This window comes from Prionailurus bengalensis, chromosome B3 (assembly GCF_016509475.1).
Source record: "Prionailurus bengalensis isolate Pbe53 chromosome B3, Fcat_Pben_1.1_paternal_pri, whole genome shotgun sequence".
Lineage (NCBI taxonomy): Eukaryota > Metazoa > Chordata > Mammalia > Carnivora > Felidae > Prionailurus > Prionailurus bengalensis.
In genome coordinates this window covers 40,449,296-40,461,105 of record NC_057355.1, presented here as the reverse complement: position 1 = coordinate 40,461,105, position 11,810 = coordinate 40,449,296, and positions in this window count along the sequence as shown.

Genomic DNA, 11,810 nt, shown 5'->3' with positions numbered 1-11,810 from the left:
GGGAGCTAAGTGTTGTAAGGCACAATGCTTTTCGATTTTTAGAAACTTAATTTGGAAATGATTTCGAATAGAAAAGTTGCAATAATAAGACCAGTACAAAGAACACCCACGTATTCTTTATCAGATTGACCCATTGGTTTATCTTTTGAGTGCTTTGTGTCTTTAACATATATAATTTTTTTCTGAATCATTGGGGAATTAGTTTTCATGGTCCCTTATCCATAAATACTTCAGTGAGTATTTAAGTATATTCTCTCATGTAACCATAATACAGTTATCAACTTCAGTAAGTTTAACACTGGCATACTTATCGCTCTTATTTCAGTTTTGTCATTTGACCCAATAATCTCATGTTTTTCCTCCAGTGGAGGCTCAAATATTGTATTACATGTCTCTCTAGTCTCCTTTAATCCGAAGTGTTTCCACAGCCTTTATCTTTCATGATGTGGACATGTTTGAAGAATATAGTTCTTCCTCCCCACTGTTTTTAATAGATCATTCCTCACTTGGGATTTTTCATTGTGAGGTTTCCTCTGAATTAGATTGAGGTTATGGATTCTTAGCCAGAAAACTGTATAGGGGATACTAGGTCCTTCTCAGGGCATCACATCTGGAGACATATGACCTTCATTCATCCTTCCTTGGTGATGTCAATTTTGATCTTCTGGTCAAGGTGTCTGATTTTTCTATTGTATAGTTACGATTTTTTTTTTCTCTTGTAACTAACAATCTGGGAGATATTTTAAGACTGCACAAGTATGTTACACCTCATCAAAATTTCCCCCTAGATTTAGTATTCATTGAGGAGTCTTGCCTGAACAGGTGTTCCCTATAATGATTCAAAATGATTCCAGCTGTTATTTTAATCTCAGAGCCTGGTCCTGATTAGGGGTTAGCCTGGGCCTTGCCATGTGCCCATGGAACCCTAATGCATCTCAGCAGGATCCCAGGGCTTCACTGAGTGCTTTTTGGAAGCCCCTGGGCCGGTGTACTGAGCTCCAGGTCAAACTGCCAAGGTTCAGGTCCCACCCAGAGACCTTGGTGACTCCTCAGCCTCAAGGGCCTCAGTTTCTTCACCTATGAAAGGAAGATTTACAATGTCCCTACTCCCTGATGTGAAAAAGCACTGCTGTGCTCCCCAAAGGCTGGCTCCCTTCCTCCTCTGTGAGGGCTGCTGGACAAGTCCAGTGGCCAACATAACAGGAAGCACCTGACTCAGGGTCTATTGACTGGCAATGACCCTTGAGTCCTGCCTGAATTCCCCTGCCACTGGCCTATGTGTCATAGCCATGCTGGAGAGTGGCCTGCAGACCCTAGGTGAATCATTTCACCTTCACAGGTCCCTTATCTCTGAGGAGGAATCAAGGTAAGGGAGAAGAACCCCTTTATTGGTAGGGGTGTCACTTGCCCCTTGCCCAGGAATGAGGTTCCCTCTGGAAGGTCACTTTGGAGACAGCAGCTGCTGGGAAGGTCTTAGTGGCCAGCTATAGGGCTGAGGAAGGATGTGGTGAGAACTTTCCCTCTGGTTCTGGAGGCTGAAGGCCTATGTGGAAAAGGGGAGGCCTTTCATTTGAATAGTGGCTGCAATATCTCAGTGGCCTGAAGTCCTGTGGGTAGTTACAATGCAGGGTTTTGCAAACCACAAGGTGGCCATATTCAGACAGAGGGGAAGGGAATGTTGGGGTGGGGGGTGGGGTGGCATTTGGATTGCCCCTACCTCTGCCCCTGCCTGAGCCTGGGCCCTGGAAGCTCCCTGTGTCTTTCTGGTGCCACTGTGTTTTGTCCCTCCTCCATATCCTGTTTCCTGCCTCCTGACCTTTATTCTCATGTCCCTGACACAAGACATGTCAGAGACATATGAGACATAGCTGTCAGAAAAGGCCACATACACACTCAGGTGGAGGTTTCTATGTCGTTATGAGGAGGCTCTGGGGGGGAACATGGGGGTAGAGAGATGATGGTGAACATTCCTCCCTGTTGTCATAATTTTATTAAAGGAACAAAGATCCTGGAGGAAGCAGCAGGTAGAAAACCATGACTTTAGATTTGGAGGTAGACACATCTAGAACGAGTGACCTTAGGCAAACTGCCTCGGTTTTTCCTGTCTATAAAATGGGCTAATTCTCCCTTTTTCACAGAGTTGCTGTGAAACACTTGGCCTGTGGCCTGCCTAATAAAAAATGTTTAACAAACCCTGGTGGCCTGGCCTCACAGGACACATCCTATTTAGCAGGCCTATACTCACCTCCCATTGTCACCACAGTGGCCTCATGAGGAAGATGTATTTATGTTCACTCCATTTACAGGTTAGTAATTCAAGCTTAAACAACTTGCCTAGGAGACAACAAGTTAGTGCCAGGATCTGGATCTGATTCCCTGGGGCCCTGGCCTGGGGCCACCATGGGCTTCCTGCTTTTTCTCTGGACAGTCTGACTTCAGGTGGACACTCAGCCTAGGGAACCTCTGGCTGACTTGGGGCGTGGGGCATCCCCACCTTTTTTGGAGCCTGGAGGACACTCCAGGCTGGCTGGGCTCTCCACCAGCCAGCCATGGCCCAAGGGAGAGGCTCAGGAGGCCTTTCCCTTATAAGGACAACAACTCAGCTGTGATGAAACTCTTCAGCCTCCCAGCTGGGTGGGCGGAGGAAGGGAAATGACAGGCTCCAGCAGCTACAGCTGAGCTCGAGCCTCCACAGGAACTCGCCCACAGCCTCCTCTCTCCCCTTCCTGTGTTGCGCTATGTGGGGCTTTCCAGAGGGTCCACTGGCCAGAGGGGGGAGAAAGAGCCAGGGCCTGGGAGACCACAGCCAGTGGCCCAGGGAAGGGAAGACATGCAAAATGAGGCCAAGAGAAGGGACAGGATCCCTGAAGGCCCAGCAGGTAGCACGCAGTCTTCATATTGGTCAGGGCCATCCTAGGGCCTGGGAGAGGAGGCCGGAGAAGGCTCTTGGGCAAGTGTCTTTCTCCCTTTGGACCCCTCAAGTCAAGTCATAAAGGGGAGGGGGCTGGTCTGCTTGCAGCCCAGCATGACCCTATCCCCCTCCTCCCATAGCTGTGTTCTTAGGGTACTGCTCTCCCCAACAAAATTCATCAGCTGACTATCCACCTGAGAAACTAGCCATGGAATCACAGATATCAGGACTGACAAGGATCTTTGAAACCATCTAGTCCCTCTCACTGGTTTTAGAGAAGAGGAAGTAATAGCTCAGAGGGAGGACCTGAATTTGCCCATTGGTTGTGTTAAAAATATGTGTGTGTGTGTGTGTGTGTGTACATATAGGGGTGTGTGTGTGTGTACACACACTTGGGGGGAGGGACTTTCCCTTCATTTCCTCTTAAAAGTCCCTTCTTAAGAAATCCCAACTTGGGGGCTCCTGGGTGGCTCAGTCAGTTAAGTGTCTGACTTTGGCTCAGGTCATGATCTCATGGTTCATGGATTTGAGCCCTGTGTCAGGCTCTGTGCTGACAGCTCAGAGCCTGGAGCCTGCTTCAGATTCTGTATGTGCGTCTCTCTCTCTCTGCCTCTCCCTGGCTAGCACTCTTTCTCTTTCTCTCTCAAAAAATAAACAACCATTAATTTTTTTTTTTTAAGAAACCCCAACATGTTAACTGAATTAAAGGACAAAGGACTTGATCTACACCCAGGTCTGGTTAGCTGTGGGGATTAGTGGTTCCCTGGAGACCATATCTGGGCTTGGCAGTGCAGTGAAGCCCTAAGCCCACCAGAGAACCAAGTATGGCAGCTGGTGAGTTGGTCTCTGACATTGCCATGCACAATTTGTGTGACCTGAAGCAGTTGCTCAGCCTCCCCGAATCTCAGTCTCATCTCTCCCAGCAGAGTGATTTTGAGGATAAAATTAGGCAATTTATAAAAAGCATCTAGCCCAGGGCCTGGCACAGTACGGGCTTAGTGAATGGGTAACAATATTGTGTGCTGGGCACCTACTCTATGCCAACATTATATTAGGTGCTGTGGATTCCGAGAAAATGGGATCCCTCCCCAAGTTGCTCACTGCCAGTCAGGAAGACAGGCACCCCCACTCAGAGAGTGCAGTGGGATAAGCTGTGTTAGATGGGCAAGTTCTGCAGCAACACAGAGCAGAGCTCAATAGGCTGCTCTTGCTGAGGGAATCAGACAAAGCCTCCCGGAGGAGGTGACTTTTGTCTGGGCCTTGAAGGAAGAGTAAGAGTTTACCAAACAGGGAAATTGGGAAGGGCGTTTGAGACAGAGGGAACAGCAGGCTACTGGCTCTAGAGCAAATTCTTTGTGTGGTATCCTGCAGGAGGAGATGCTGAGGAAGGGGTGGGGGGCTGGGACACGGGGTGGCAGAAGGTTGTGATGTTCATTCAGAAAGCTTGGACTTTGTCCTAGAGACCGAGGGGAGTCATGGGTGGGTTTTAAAGAGGGTAGAGACAGGCTGTGGTGTGGAGACTGGAGGCAGGGAGACCAGTTAGGTGGCAATGGACAAGGTGTGGAAGAGTAGAATATTTTAGGAAGCAGGATGGCCGGGGTGGGGGCGGGGAGGGTGGGTGTTGGGTCTCATGGATGTGGGAGGGCTAGAATGGGAGGGAGGAAAATCAGATGACTCACAGAGTACTTGGGATATGGAGGTGCCCTTTCCTGTGATGGGGAGCACCAGGGAAGAGGCAGGTTGAGGAGAGGATGAAAGCTACATGGAGGGGTCCAGTGAACTACCAGAACTGAACTGGAGCAAATCTGAAGATCATGCGCATGCAGAAAATGGGTGATTGAAGCCATGAGTATAGTAGAGTTATATCTTAGATGTTGTAGGATTAGATTTGACTGTGACTGGCTAGAGGCCATGGTGTCAGGAGAGTTCATCAGGGGCCAGAATCTGGGCTCTGGGGGTGTTAGGCCAAGATAACAGTGACACAAGTTTAATTTTCTCTCATGTGAGTCAAGTCCGGCAGTTGAGTCCATCCTATTATAGCAGCTCCATGATCATCTATTATAGCACCTCTTCTCTTACTGTTCTGCCATCTTATCACTTGACTCCTACTTCATGACCTACAAGCAACAAGATGCCAGTCACATAACTTGTATTCTAACTTCTGGGAAGGGAGAAGGGATCATAAGGACATACACCTTCCCTTTAAAGACACTTCCTGGAAAAAAAAAAAAGACACTTCCTGGAAGTTGCACTTTGCTGACCTCTCACTGATCACAAATGGCCACACCTAGCTGCAGGGGTGATCTTGCATTTTCTTGGTCTTTTTTTCCCTGGTGACTGTGTGCCAGCTGCATCTAGAGCAGTGGTGTCAACTGGGGGCCATGTTGCCCTCCAGGGAACATTTGGCAAAATCTGGAGGTATTTTTGTTTGTCACAACTGCGAGGGGTGCTACTGGCATCCAGTGGGTGAAGGCCAAGGATGCTGCTAAACGTCCTACAATGTACAGGATACCCCACCCTGTGCCCGCCCCCCCCCCCCCCCCATGCCACAACATTTGGCCCAAGATGTCGGTGGTGCTGAGCTTGAGAAACCCTGACCTAGATGGACAATTTCTAGTCTCATTGCTGTAACCAGGAGAGCATGCGGAGTGAGTGGACAAGTCGCTTGTGGCCGTGTAAGACACCTGTCCCTGGCAGGCCACAATATCAGGGGAGTTCAGCAGCTCAGACTTAGGCTCTGGGCATTTGTTAGATTTGCCCCAGCTTGGTGGGGCTCCTGCCCTCACAGAAAAGCAAAGAAGCTTTGTTTGTGCCTCTTTGTTTCATTCATTTCTTTATAGTGAGCTCAGAAGTGCAGAGTTACAGGCTAGACTCTCAGGGAAGGGGCTTATTTAACATATGGGCATTTCTTTGCCCACCAACCCGACTTGGCTGCTGGTGAGGGGAAAGCCCTATACACTGGGCCACCAGGGCCAGACTCTGGTTCAGTCCCTTATTTTCAGTGTGACACTTCCCCCAGTGTGTTCAGGACTCTCACAGGACTCAGTGTTCAGGACTCTTCCCCCAGCCTCTTGGCCACAAACAGTGCTGGGTGGTCAAGGAGAGGCTCTTGTGGCCCTGAATCCACAGAGATACCCAGGCAGCTTTTCTGGCTTTGCCCATAGCGCTGGGCTGGGCCCTTCTGTGCTTCTTCCCTCCCAGTCAGCCTTCCAACCAAGTCAGCATTTCTGGGCCCCTCCCACCTTCATTTCCTTCCCGGCCTGTGGCCTTGGGGACTGAAGGGAAGCCGACCTGCCCCAGCTGGGGCCAGTGCCAGGCCATGCTGAGGCTGAGGCCTGTGGGTCCCCAGAATCCCCAGGATGTGGTATGGCTGAGAGTGTGCCTATCAGTGGGGTGGGGAGTGTGTGAACAACTCTGTCTCTGGGGAGGGCTTTGGGAAAGGAATAGCCTCCAAGCCATTCTGAACTGTTTGGGGTCCTTGCTATGGGTGAGCAAAGGTCTCCCCAGGCCAAAGAGCCCCCCACTCTTGTCTGGCTGTAAAAAGTCCCCTGAAAGGAATTGGTCTCAGAATGACCCACTGGGCCTGGGCTAGGCTAATCCTTTCAGGGGGCCTGAGAATCACTGCCTCCATGAGCTTAGGAAGGGTTAAGCTCCCACCTTCCAACCTATTTCTGGAAGCCCAGAGGGACTCTGGAGGTTTTCAGCATTTTCAAATATCTTAGCTCTTCAACGGGACTGGGTGATGGATTTGATTGGTGGTACAGATCTGCCCTGTGACCTCTGACCAGTTGCTGAACCTCTCTGATCCTCCAGTTTCCTCATTTGTTAAATGAGGAGAATAACATCCAGCTGAGGGTTGCGAGGATTAAGTAGGATCGTGCATGCAGAGCATCACTGTGTGGTCGCCCTGTCTCTCTGGAGAGCGTCACTACTCCTCATCAGAAAGTCCTCCCCTGAGCTGCCACTCTAATTCTTAGCATGGAAAGTTTACAGTGGGAATGACCCTGATAACCTGCAATTTACAGATGGAGAGGCCAGGGAAGAGAGTTGCCCAAGGTCACACAGGAGCCTGTGGCAGGGCATCAACCAGGTGGAATGTGCGCGCAACACTCTTCTCCTGCTCTCCCAAGGCTCTCATTTCCCACTCCCGCTCTTCTCGTTTGCACCCTTGTTGGCAAGAGCCCCAGACACCAAAAGGCTGTTTTCCTTCTGTCCAGTTCAGTGTTGATGCCTGCAGTCAGGAAATGGGGTGATGGGATGTCCTTTCTGACATCCTCCTGGGTCGGCGGGGAGCGGAGGGGGGGGAGGTTGGCGGCAACCCCACAGGGCTGGGCTTCCTGAAATATAGCTGCGGCAGCAGCTGCAGGAATTGGCATAACATTTAGCATTCGTTTTTAAAAAGTCAAATACTGAGAATGGGGTAAGAAGGGAGGAGAGACGGGGCAGATGCAAGGAAACTAACTTTTCCAGCAGAGAATGAATAGTTATTCTAGGGTGTATACATCAAGAAACAGAGGCATTAAACATACCACTTGCAGATAGGGAGAGAATTCACAAAAGGTAAAAATCACTTACTACTAAAGTGGTACCTCTGGGCAGTGGTTCTGGAAGGGGGAGAATTTAACCTTTCATCTGATACTTTTCAGTACTATTTGAATTATTACCATTCGTATTATTATTTGCCATATATGTATGTTATGCCTACTAATGAAATAGTTAATGCTGAGCTCAGAAGCAGGCAGGTGTTACTTGGGCAAAGATGCAATGTGGCCTTTTTTTTGTCTCTAGACTCCTTGGATATGACCCTCTCAAGAAGTCCTTGGTCAGGTTTAGAGGGAATTTTGTGTCAGTCGGACTTCTCTGGGCCCTTCTTCCCTACCCCCTCAAAATCAGTTAAGATTGGTTCCAGGAAAAGAAAAAGAAAAAGATTGGCTCTAAGACTGTTCAACCTAGAAAATTCAGTTATCCATATGGAAGAGAAAGAACTCCTACCTCACACCACATACAAAAAAATCACTTTAGACTGGAGTGATGGATCGAGAACTTCAAAGTTAAACATGAAGCCCTTTAGAAAAAATCCGATATCTTAATTTGTTACAATTAAGAACTTCTCATCAAAAGATACGTTGAACAAAGTGAAAAGATAAGGCTACAACCTGGGAGAAGAGAAATTATTTTATATAACCAAAGGATTAGTAGTAAGAATATATAAGAAAAAATAGAGAACTCCTACAAATCAGTTAATAAAAACCATAAACAATACAAGAGAAAAATGAACCAAAGATATGAATAGGCATTTTACTGAAGGGAAAATATAAATGGCTAATAACATGTGAGGGCATACCTAACCTCATTAGCATTCAGGAAAAGCAAATAAGCACCATAATAAATACCACTGTACATCCATTTTGCTGACAAATTTTTCAAAGTTTGACAATACAAAGGTAAGAGGGGATGTGGACCATAACATATCTTAGGCAGTTACTGGGGATATAAATTGGCACAACCCCCTCAGAAAACAATTTGACAGGGGCGCCTGGGTGGCTCAGTCGGTTAAGCGTCCCACTTCACCTCAGGTCATGATCTCACAGTTTGTGGGTTTGAGCCCCGTGTCAGGCTCTATGCTGACAGCTCAGAGCCTGAAGCCCACTTCAGATTCCGTGTCTCCCTCTCTCTCTGCCCCTTCTCCACTCATGCTCTATTTCTCTCAAAACTAAATAAACTTAAAAAAAAAAAGAAAAGAAAACCTGACATTTCTTAAAGGCTAAATATACTTCTACCCAATAGTAGATTGAATTATTATTCCCATTTTACAGAAGAGGAAACTCAGGCACAGAACGGTTAAGTGAGTTGGCCAAGGTTATAGCTAGTAAGTAACAGAGCTGGGGCTTGAATCAGACTGGCTCTAAGGAAGGAGAAAGGGCACTGATGAAACATTCCCAGACACTGGGCAACCGCCGGCTGGGCCCGAGGTTGTCTGTGACCCCAGAGGAGAACGCTAAATGAAATTTCTGAAAGCAACACAAATGCAGACATGTGATCATAGCCTCACAGGGAGGAAGGGGCCTTCCCGAGCTTCTGGCCCTGCTGCAATGTGAGTTCTGGAATAGTAATCACAGGTGCACCGCCTTCCCTGCCTCCACTTGGCCAGTGTGCACAGTGGATGTGAGTATAAGATGGGAAGGCGCTGCTCTCTCGCAGGAATCAGCCCAACAAGGAGACAGACATGTAGGAAGCCTAGACAAGGGTTGTGCTGGGTGGAAGCATTGGCCCTGCAAACACTGGGAGGCAGGGTGGGTGCGCATCTTTCCCTGCAACTCATCTGTCTTGGGAACCCATAAATGCTCAGAAGATTCTGCTGACTTGAGGATTTCACAGGCCTTGTATAGGAAATCTAGGTCCAGAGATGACCAGCAACCTACCCACAGGCACACAGTTTGGGTATGGCTTAGCAGGGTCTGCCATCCAGGCGTTCTGGGGCTAAACCCTGCAAGATTCCTAGCAGGTCACACTCCAAGCACCCAAGCCAACAACTGGTTTGAAAATGCCTTCCTGTGAGCCAACAGCTCCGCACCTCCCAGGCTTTCCTCCTCAGAAACAGATGTTTCATTATTCCATTGTCTCTCCCCTCAACAATGGTTGAGACAGGCTGGGTGAATCACATCTAAAGCAGAAGCAAGTCTCTATCAACCCCAGTATCTACTCTGTCAATTTCCTGTTTTGGGTTGGGGGTGGTAGTGGTCATTCTTTGGGAGTTTTCAAACTCCTACCCATATTCAAGACCAGACTCTGCCTACATGTGTGGAGATATGATTTCAGGGCTGGGTAGGAATATGTGGTAGGGCCCTCTGGTTAGATGGATCTCCCCACCAACCACCACCCACCTGAAACACCATCCATTGTGTCATTTCTCCAGAAAGGCCCTGCTAATTGAACTTGTCAGCCATGAGTCCCATATTATAGCCATAAAAGTGTTTTATAGTTTATAAAGTGATTTCACATCTAAAAATGTTTTTGATTCTCATAACTGCTATGAATTTAAACATGGGTAACAATTTAAACTTGTCCGTGCAATAGATGAGGACACTGAACAAGAATCCAAGAGGCAGTGGACTTTGTAGTTAATCAGATCCAATACTTGAATACAGATCTTTAATTCCAAATTCCATGTACCTCAGGTAACTGGGAGTTGTTCTGGAGAGCAGGGGCTGAAGGGACACAAAACAACTGTTTTTTATTTTTCATCGTTTGAGCAGGTGGGTTTTGATAAGAAAGCAGAAAGGAAAGGATGAGGGGAAGATGTTCAGGAGCAAGCAAGGATGGTGGTGGACCTGGGTCACATGGATGGGCACAAGTCCCCAGGTCACTGACAATGTGGGCATGGGGAAGAGTGTCCCAGCGGTGGGTAGGAGGCTGCAAAGGAGTGGGGGATGAGCTCTGGGGAGTCAGAGCCTTGAGTTCTGGCTGAGCCACTTCCTGAGGCCTGAGGGGCCGGAGTGGACCTCTTCTCTAGGCTTCTGTTTGTTCCCTGGGCTCTGCGGGCCTCCCAGCTTGCCGCCAATGTCTGTGGCCTGATTCCCAGCCAAGTGTCTTGTGAGCCTGTCAGCGCTGACCTAGTCACACTGGCTCGTGACTGTGCTCCTCCTGCACGCGAATGAGTCAAGAGGGGAAACAGGCGCCTAAAGGCTTCCGGGGGATTCCCGTGATGCAGGCAGCTCTGGGCCCTGGGTGCAGAAGGCCTTGAGAGGCCTCAGAGTCCCCGGGAGGCTGGAGGTTCCCAGGGCTGGGCTGTGAAGCCACCCTTCTTCCTGGGTTGAGGGCAAGTCAAAATAACCCCAGACTTAACTCGATTCCTCTCCAGCTGAATGGTATCAGTGTGAGAAGGGACACATAAGCCACTCTGGTGGAGGAAGGTCTGGCTCAGGGCTGAGCAGTCTGTGGGCATCTGGGGCACAGTGCTTCAATGTAGCCCTAGGAGTCCATTTTCCCCAGAAGAATGCTGAGGGGAGTAACCACAGTAGATGCCTGAGGAGACTCTCAGTTATTGAAATCTACTATCTGCCAGGCACTTTGTTTGTAAATTTAATCAGATTTTTAAGAACTATGACATAGGGACGTCTGGGTGGCTCAGCCGGTTAAGTGTCCAACTTTGGCTCAGTCATGAACTCACAGTTTGTGAGTTCAAGCCCTGCACTGGGCTCTCTGGTCAGCACAGAGCCTGCTTCAGATTCTCTGTCCCCCTCTCCCTCCCCCTCCCCCACTCATTCCCTCTTTCTCTCTCTCTCTCTAAATACAAATAAACCAACTTAAAAAAAAAAAAAACTATGATACAATTACATATACATGCTATGAAATAAAAGCTAGAACTAGACCAGGAGTTCTAGTCTAGGAGTTGGGGAGTTGGGGTCTGTGGGATCCTCAAAGATCTGAGAATAGAATTCAAGGACTCTAACAATTTGGAAGAGAAAAAAAATACATCTTTATTTTCACTGAACTCTACCTGAATTTTTTCTCTTCAATGATGTGGCAACAAACCACAGCACTGTAGGCAGGACCTGGGATGGTGTCACTGATAGAATTACTGATATTTTCAAATCACCATTACGGCTTTTTCAGATATTTCACAATATGGTTTACGCTCATCACTATTTCAAAATTATAGTAGTTATCAGACCTATTGCTAGATCTTGGTATTTCGTGCATCAATTAGGAAGCACTGTTACTATATCAATGTTTTTTTAAATAAATTTTTGATAAATATATTTTAATATAGTTGTTTTCCTGTATGTTATGTTATTTTATTGTGTGCATTTAACATTATTCTGAGACAGGGTCTATAGGTTTTACCAGATGACAAAGGAGGCTATGGCATGTTCTCACACAAAGGGTATGACCCCCT